The sequence below is a fragment of the Gossypium hirsutum genome, chromosome A10, assembly GCF_007990345.1.
Source record: "Gossypium hirsutum isolate 1008001.06 chromosome A10, Gossypium_hirsutum_v2.1, whole genome shotgun sequence".
NCBI classification, from domain to species: domain Eukaryota; kingdom Viridiplantae; phylum Streptophyta; class Magnoliopsida; order Malvales; family Malvaceae; genus Gossypium; species Gossypium hirsutum.
The window spans coordinates 84,474,293-84,481,971 of record NC_053433.1 but is presented as its reverse complement, the minus strand read 5'-3'; the positions used below and the strand labels follow the sequence as shown (position 1 = coordinate 84,481,971).

The window sequence follows — 7,679 nt, the reverse complement described above, 5'->3', positions numbered from 1 at the left end:
AGCCCTTTTAGCCGGCGAAAAATATTTTAGTAAAAAAGTAATTAACCCTCGTGGTACCGAGTTCAACCACTGTTTAGCTTTGTTCCTCAATGAAAAGGGAAACAACTAAAGATGAATGACATCATCAGAAACGCCATTGATTTTAAATGTATCGTAAAATTCCAGAAAGTTTGCTAAGTGAGCGTTGGGATCTTTATCCTGCAGACCATCAAACTGAACAAATTGCTGTATCATCTGAATAGTGTTAAGCTTTAATTCAAAAGTATTTACAGCTACAGCAGGTCTAACTATACTAGATTCAGTTCTTGTTAAAGAAGGTTTAGCATAATCATACATAGTGCGTGGAGCAGGATTTTGATTAGCCGTAATTGCAGGAGGTAGTTGATTGCCTTGGTTTTTAGCCATCTCTTCGGTTGGGGGTTGAGTATCGTCTTCTTGCTCGTTCTCCGTGTATCTTAAGCTGCGCCTTATTTCTCTTTGTTTTCTATGAACTGTAAGATCGATTTCTTCGTCGAAAAGTAATGGTTCCGACGGGTTTCTTCTAGTCATAAACTATAAAAAAACTGCCAAGAGAAGGAAAAAGTAAGTTAATAAATAGTAATGAAATTAAATTAAATTGCAAGAAAAATAAATGGCTAAAGTAATAAAAATTAAGCGTTTCTAATATCTTAGTTCCCCGGCAACGGCGCCAAAAACTTGATCGCGTTATTTCGTGATAGGTTTTAAATATTTATAATTACTCGTTCTTGAACTAACTATTATATCGATGTAGGCAAGTGTACCTATTGAAGAGTAGTATAGTTTTAGCAAGACCGGATTGTCGAACCCAAAGGAACTAAAAGTACTAGCAATGACTGTTTTTTTATTATCTAGCCTAAGAATAATGGGGTTTTGTTTTAATTAACTAATTATCTAAACTAAGAACTCACAGAGAATAGAATTGGGGAATTGCTTTTGGGAAATATTGATTGACTTAAGACAATACCTAAGGAAAAATCCACCTAGACTTTACTTGTTATTCTGGCTCCGAATCGAACGATTTATTCATTCAACTTGTTCCATAGAGATACCTAAGTTATGTTATTATCCCTATTCAAGACTAATAACGTCTAATCCCTAGATTGAATAATCGAGACTTTTCTCTAATTAACACTCTAGGGTTGCATTAACTCGATCTATGGATCCCCTTAGTAGGTTTCACCCTAATCCGGCAAAATCTTGTCACCCTATGTCTAGGCATGCAATCAACTTCGCTTATTATGATAAATGTACTCCTAGACAGGGTCTATTCCTCCTCTGAATAAGAGCTTATCCTGAATCAATATCCTGGGATATCAAAACAAGAATTAAGAACACATAATTAAGAACAAGTTAAATATTATCATACAATTCAAAAAATAATAACAAGATTCGTCTTAGGTTTCATTCCCCTTAGGTATTTAGGGGATTTAGTTCATAACTAAATAAGAAAACATCTCAAAAAAAATAAAGAATACAAAACATAAAGAAAACCCAAAACTCCTGAAGGGGAATTGAGGAGAGATCTTCAGTCTTAATGATGAACCCGGCTTCTAAGATGAATCAATCGGCTTCCTTGGAGTAATTCCTTACTCCCTATTCTCCATGTGTCCCTTTTCTCCTCTTCTAGGGTGTATTTATAGGCTTTGGAATGCCTAGAAGCCCTCAAAATTAGCCTTTTCCAAATTGGACTCAACTTGGGCTCGGCAGGGACACGCCCGTGTGCGATTACTTCAGGCTGTGTTCGAGCCTGTTAGAATGGCATGGGCGTGTGCTGTACCCGTGTTTGTCGTGCTTTGATTCTGCCAGATTGACACGGCCATGTGGTCTGCCTGTGTGAGGAAGTCCAGACCGTGTTATGTTCTTACTTTGGCCTATTTTCTCTGTTTTTGGCCCATTTCTCGTTCCTTTCACTCTCCTATGCTCTCTTAAGTATAAAACATGAAATTAAAGCATTAGGAGCACCGAATTCACCAATTCTAATGAGAAATCATCCATAAAATGAATTAACCATGAGGTAAAAATATGTATAATTTACGGTTTATCAAATAGATAAACTTTTTTTGATAAAATTGGAATAAGTACATTATGGATGAAAAATTTTAATACAATAAAAATTAAAAATTAACAGACTAAAATGACGATTTACATGAGAAAAATTTAAAATAAAAAATTCATTGGCGTCATCAGCCCAAATATGTACCACAACTTAGTGGGTGTCCGTGACGAGGAGGATTTCATCGTAGTTGTAGTTCTAGCTCCTCATCATCTTCACCTCCATCTCGACTTCTACCTCTACCTTCATCTTCATCTTGTTCCTTTGTGCTAGATTGCATTTGCATCCTAAGTTTCCATCGTATATAGTCTGTGTTATTAATAGGTGGTTGCGAAGATGTCCCACTTTTGAAAAACAATGATGCTAGGGATGCTTGTGGTACTATCTATGGAGAAGTGTATGGTGTCGAATAACCCACTTGTGGATAATATTTGAATTATAAGCGATGGTGGATACATGGTGTTGTCGTCGGCAGTGGCGTGTAATATGGTCTTGAGGATGGAGGTGGTGCAAAAAATATACTTGGAGAAGTTGATACATGGTATGATGGTGCTTAAAGTAGTGCTTGTGCAAAAAAAAAAAAAAGGTTAGTGAAAACACTAAAAAAAAATGAAACATACTAACTAGGAGGTGGTGCATTCATAGCTGATGATGATGAACTCAACGCTTGTACTTTTGATCACGACCTTATATGGGGTCGTCTTGGACTTCTATGACACCCTTGCCTACTCCTTTCCTCCATTGGCAATAGATATGACTTACCGTGAATTCTAAACCATGCATGTAATTTGAAGAGATCGCTAAATCCGGTCAGATAGGTGGTTCGCATATAGCTATGAAATCGTACCTATATTCCCAAATGTTGATATATTTAGAATGGAATATAGGTCAATCATCATCGGTTCTCGCCTGCAAGTCGATCTTGTGAAGTTCATTGAGCTCCTAGGGTGACAACGAAATACTTTGCATAAACTTGAATTGGCACATCACTCGATTAGATTCATGCATTTCAACTGTTGCAAAAATTATCATTGGCACTTTGACTTGCCAAATATTGCGATTTACCAAAGATTCGACTGGTATGCATTCTTGAATTCTCGAATCAAAGTATGAAATCCATTCAAATTACAGCATGAAATTATATATTTTATTACGTACCTGATATTAAATAAATCCTTACGTAAATATTATATAATTGAAAAATTCAAAAACTAACCTCCGCTTCTGATTGTTGATCTAAAAATAGTCGAATATCTTTGAGCTTGTTCGGTATACCTATATGACTCACGTCATTGTTCCACATATTCAAATAATATGTTATTTAAAGAATTTAATAAAAATTATTATGATAACTATTACGAGCAGTAATTCATTAGGGCCTTTTACTTCGGGATGTAAAATGGTAGGCAGTACCATGCCCATGTGATGCGTCATTGAGAGCATCAAAAATATCCCATCGCAATAAAATAACAAAAAGAATAGTATAAAGGAAGTAGGGACAAATCCTCAGGGACTGGATTTGCACAAATTCTTGTTCCTTGAGATCCTGAGCAGAGTCGTGCCTAAGAAAATGATGAACCTGAAAAAAAAATAGAATTAAAAATATGGACGAATTGAGATTGTGTAAATTGAAATTGAAATTGTAAAAATAAACAAATTTGAGAAAAGAGATTCTTGGATTGAGATATTTTAGCTTCCGGTTATCTCAATCTTCCTTGGATTCAACCCTAGGCTTTAGATGATCTTTCTCATGATAGAATAAGCCAATTATAGTGGAAGAGGATGCCTATAACCACTAGCTCCACTTAGATTTTAGACTTACAATACAGAAGAACCTGACTCTAGCCAACCGTCACTTTTGTGGGACTGTCTTTCACTAGATCATCACTTCTCAATGGTGAATGCCACGCCATTTTGTTTCTTGGGCTTGACAACCACTGACGCTGTAAGCTAACAAACTGACTGTGCAAACTTCCCAAAACATACAAAGCGGCCGCCTTTGCACAAGATGAAAAGATCACTTTTGAAAGGACATGGTTAGAAGCGTCAGTCCCGTAGTGAGGAGAAACAATGAATATTCGTTGAGAAGGCTAAATGCGGATTCTAAGCCTCATGAATCCTTTTTAGGGAACCTTGAAAACCTTTAGCTAGATGGATTTAGTGGCTCATGCTTTTTGGGAAAAAGAAATAAGTTTGGAAAAATGAAATTTTATTGAATAAATAAGAGAAACAAAAGCTAAAAAATTTGAGGAGACAGAGATTTTACAAAAAAGTTCAGTCCAATTTGTGTCACTCCATCCCCTATTTATAGTACTTAGAAGACCTAGTTTGTTCCTATTTAAATTCTAAAAGATAAATAAAGATAAAAGCTACAATTAAATCTAAATAATAATCTTAACAATAGTCCTAATATAATTCAAGTTTAAACAAAGTCTTGTGTTTATAAAATCTCTTCTTTGAATTGTTGCTGATAAACCGTAATTTATACATATTTTTATCCCATGCTTAGCACATTTATGAATGATTTCTCCTTAGATTTGGTGAATTCGATGCTCCTAATCCTTTAATTTCATGTTTTATACTTAGGTGAGCATAGGAGAGTAAAAAGAGCGAGAAACGGGCCAAAAACGGAGAAAATCAGCCAACATGAGAAATCAACATGGCCTGGACTTCCTCACACGGGTAGGCCACATGGCCGTGTCCATTTGGCAGAATCGAAGCACGACTCACACGGGTACACCACACGCCCGTGCCTATTTAACAACCTTGACCACGGTCTGAAGCAATCGCACATGGACGTGTCACACGGGCGTGTCCCTGTTGAGCCCAAGTATAGTCCTATTCGGAAAAGGCCACTCTTGAGAGCTTTTAGGCATTCTAAAGCCTATTTAAACACCTGAAGAGGCACTTAGAATGGACACAGAGAGTAGGAGGCAAGGAATTAATCAAGGAAAGCCGATTGATCCATCTTAGAAGCTGGATTCATCGTCAAGACTGAAGATCTCCGTTCAATTTCCTTCAGGAGTTTTGGGTTTTCTTTATGTTTTGTTATCTTTATTCTTTTCAGATGTTTTCTTTCATAATTATGAACTAAACCCCCTAAATACCTAAGGGGAATGAAACCTAAGACGGATCTTGTTATTATTATCTGAATTGTATGATAAATATTTGACTTGTTCTTAATTATGTGTTAATTCTTCTTTTAATATTCCAAGATATTGATTCAAGTTAATGCATTATTCAGAGGAGCAAAAGTCCCTGTCTAAGAGTAAATTTGTTGTAATTAAGCGGAGTTGATTGCACACCTAGAGATAGGGTGACAAGATTTTGCTGGATTAGGTTGAAACCTAATAAGGGAGTCCATAGGTCGAGTTAATGCAACACTAGGGTGTTATTTAGAAAGAGATTTCAATTAATCAACCTAGGGTTAGACGTTATTAGTCTCAAGAGATATAATAATATAACTTAGGGATTTCTACGGATCAAGTCAAATGAATAAATTGTCTGATTCAGAGTTAAATAGCAAGTGACGTCTAGGTGGATTTTCCTTGGGTATTGTCTTAATCAATCGAGTTTTCTTTAAAGCTTTTCCCAATTTTCTCTCTGTGAACCCTTAGTTTAGTTAATTAGTTTAGATAAACAAATCCCTTAATTTTTAGGCTAGATAATAAAAAGAAAGTAATAACTAGTACTCTTGGTTCATTCGGGTTCGACAATCTGGTCTTTCTAAAGCTATACTACTATTCGATAGGTATACTTGTCTTCATCGTGATAATAGTTAGTTTCAAGAACGTTTAATTATAAGTTTTTAAAACCTGTCGCTAATATACATATCAAGTTTTTGGCGCCGTTGCCGGGGAATAAGATATTAGGAACACTCGATTTTTATTACTTTAGCCATTTTACTTTATTTGTAATTTAAAATTTTATTTTATTTTCTAATTTTCTCTTTTATTCGCGTTTGACAAGTTTTTCTAGTTTATGACCAGAAGAAGCCGTCAGGACCATTACTTTTTGATAGTGAGATCGATCGCATAGCTCACAGAAATCGAAGAGAAATAAGGCGAAGCTTAAGATACACAGAGGAAGAGCAAGAGGACAATATTCAAACCACAACTGAGGAGATGGCTGAAAATCAGAAAATTCGCTACCTCCTGCGATTGCTGCTGATCCAGTAAATCAGAATCCTGCTCTGCGCACTATGTATGATTATGCTAAACCAAATTTAACAGGAACTGAGTCAAGTATAGTTAGGCCTGCTATTGTTGCTAATAATTTTGAACTGAAACCTAACGCAATTCAAATGATAGAGCAATTTGTTCAGTTTGATAGTTTGCAAGATGAGGATCCAAACACTCACTTGGAAAATTTTTTGGAACTCTGTGACACATTTAAAATCAATGGTGTCTCTGATGATGCCATTCATCTTCGGTTATTTTCCTTTCCATTAAGGAATAAGGCTAAATAGTGGTTGAACTCGTTACCACGAGGGTCAAACACTACTTGGGAACAAATGATCAAAAAGTTTTTACTAAAATATTTTTCACAGGATAAAACAACTAAATTAAGGAATGATATCTCTTCTTTTGTGCGGATGTATCTAGAGACACTCTATGATGCATAGGAGAGATACAAGGATCTGTTGAGAAGGTGCCCTCACCATGGGTTACCACTCTGGCTACAGGTTCAAACTTTTTACAATGACCTGAATCCTTCAACTAGACAGATGGTTGACACAGCCGCTGGTGGGACTATCAATAATAAGACACCTGAAGATGCTTATGAATTCATAAAAGAGATGTCACTGAATAATTATCAGTGACAAGTCATGAGGACAAAGCCAGCAAAAGTAGCCGGTATTTTTAACGCCGATTCAGTCACCATGCTCTCTAATCAGGTAGAACTTTTGAATAGAAAAACTGACGATTTTCTTGGTTCTTCACAGGTTCACTCAGTAATGCAATGCAATGCAAGTGGAGGAGGAACGAACAATTCAAAATACCCACCTTATGGCCACAACATGGAAAATGAGCAATTAAATTATATGGGTAATAATCCTAGACCTCAAAATAATCCTTATAGCAACACTTACAATACAGGATAGAGGAACCGCCTAAATTTCTCATGGTGAGGCCAAGGGAATCAAAGAACACCACCACCTCCAGGCTTCCAACAACCACCTTACCAACAAGAAAAGAAGCCGAACCTTGAGGAGATGCTAACAACTTTTATCTCGGTGTCGGAAACTCACTTTCAAAATACCGAAATAGCACTTAAGAATCAACAGGCGTCGATCCAAGGGCTCGAAACTTAGATAGGCCAACTCGCCAAATTAATTTCTGCGCGACCACAAGGTAGCCTGCTGAGTAACACTGAATCTAACCCAAGGGAACAACTCAACGCAATTACCATCCAAGACGAGGAAGGGTTAGTTGTACTTGAACCAGAACTGAGGTAAGAAACTGTGGTAAGTAAAGGTAAATGTGAGGTGGACCACAATGACCAAAAATAGGTAAGTAAAGAGTACAAACCACGTGTACCATACCCCAATGCGACAAGAAAAGACCACTCAGACGAACAATTCGGTAAATTCCTTAAACTTTTA

General features: G+C 36.5%; 1 non-coding gene across 1 annotated transcript; it reads right to left on the bottom strand.

Annotated features, from left to right (window-relative positions):
- Positions 1 to 6,635: 6,635 nt before the first annotated feature.
- LOC121208930 (small nucleolar RNA R71) lies at positions 6,636 to 6,742 on the bottom strand. Its single transcript, XR_005904051.1, has one exon. It is a non-coding gene; the product is annotated as a small nucleolar RNA R71 (small nucleolar RNA).
- Between the last annotated feature and the right edge of the window lie 937 nt (positions 6,743 to 7,679).